General features: G+C 37.6%; 1 pseudogene; it reads right to left on the minus strand.

The window, feature by feature from the left end:
* Nucleotides 1-546: 546 nt before the first annotated feature.
* Nucleotides 547-954, minus strand: LOC113927641 (annotated as a pseudogene).
* Between the last annotated feature and the right edge of the window lie 550 nt (nucleotides 955-1,504).

A 1,504-nucleotide genomic window follows, 5' to 3' on the forward strand; every position in this document is an offset into this window, starting at 1 on the left:
TACTCTCAAAGATTTATAGAGCATTTTCATGTCCTACATGTGGGAATAACATATGATAAATTTGAAGTAAAAACAATCAGTTGTATAAAGCAACTTCTGCAAAAACAAAAAAATATATGTTCACATACATTTGTTTATTAAAAATGATTTAGAAATAATTAATGGAAGGCTTAATGCATTTATCTTCCTAAAATTGATTCTCATTTATTAAGGAACATAATTTTCTTCTAGCATGATGATCATTACTGAGAGGTTTCTAAAAGAGTAAGGTTCTGTTATAAAAATATATTCCCTATGGTAGAATGATTTATATGGGGAAATCACTATGAAATCAACCTCACCATTGTGGTACTTTCAAAGGATGCTTTTTGCTGATTAATCTGCAGAATGAAAATAAGCTATTAATTTTAATGTTCACATGGTTTCAGAATTCTCTCTTATAGAAAATATATTTTCATTAAACTAGATTCTGTTTAATTTTTATTCTTTTTTTGATAGTAGTTTTATGGTTTTATTAACACAAATATGACGTGCACAAGAAGCTGTCTATTCATTTTCTTCCCTGCGCACCCTGGCGTTGGGATTGGTGACTCTGATTGCCAGCTGAGCTGCTCTTTCCACAATAGCTTTGCAGTTCTTGGAGGAGACATTGTGAGCAATCTCTGCACAGTAAGATTTGTTGCACATCAGCAGCACTTCAAGCTCCTTGACGTTGTGGACTAGGAACTTCCGGAAGCCACTGGGCAACATGTGCTTTGTTTTCTTGTTGCTCCCCTAACCAATGTTGGGCATCAAGATCTGGCCCTTGAATCTTCTGCACACCCTATTGTCAATGCCTCTGGGTTTCCGCCAGTTGCGCTTAATTTTGACATAGCTGTCTGACTCATGCCGGATGAACTTCTTGGTCCTCTTTTTAAACATCTTGGGCTTCACCAGAGGTCTGAGGGCAGTCATGATGCCCAGTAACAGATGGCTGTCATCTCCTCAGGCAGTGCGGAGGAAGAGAGGGGAAGGAAGTGCTTAATATATATTCTTATTCTATATTTTGTTGAAAGATATATTTCCAGATAATATGTGGATTTTCATTAATGTCTGTATGAAATATATGTAGAGATACAATGGTTATCATGGCACAAATTCTACAGGTAAGCAATGTCAAAGCATTATATGCTAATGAAAAAAAACAAAGTACCTATGAGTTATCATACCACCTATAGAAAGTAGTTATTAATCTTTTTCATATCTTGAAGTTGCTTAAGAATCTGAAGAAAGGGGTGCCTGGGTGGCTCAGTTGTTAAGTGTCTGCTTTCGGCTCAGGTCATGGTCCCAGGGTCCTGGGATCAAGCCCCACATCGGGCTCCCTGCTCGGTTGGAAGCCTGCTTCTCCCTCTCCCACTCCCCCTGCTTGTGTTCCCTCTCTCTTTGTGTCTCTCTCTGTCTAATAAATAAATAAAATCTTAAAAAAAAAAGAATCTGAAGAAAGACATACCCACAACCACCCATG

This window comes from Zalophus californianus, chromosome 7, assembly GCF_009762305.2.
Source record: "Zalophus californianus isolate mZalCal1 chromosome 7, mZalCal1.pri.v2, whole genome shotgun sequence".
Taxonomy (NCBI): domain Eukaryota; kingdom Metazoa; phylum Chordata; class Mammalia; order Carnivora; family Otariidae; genus Zalophus; species Zalophus californianus.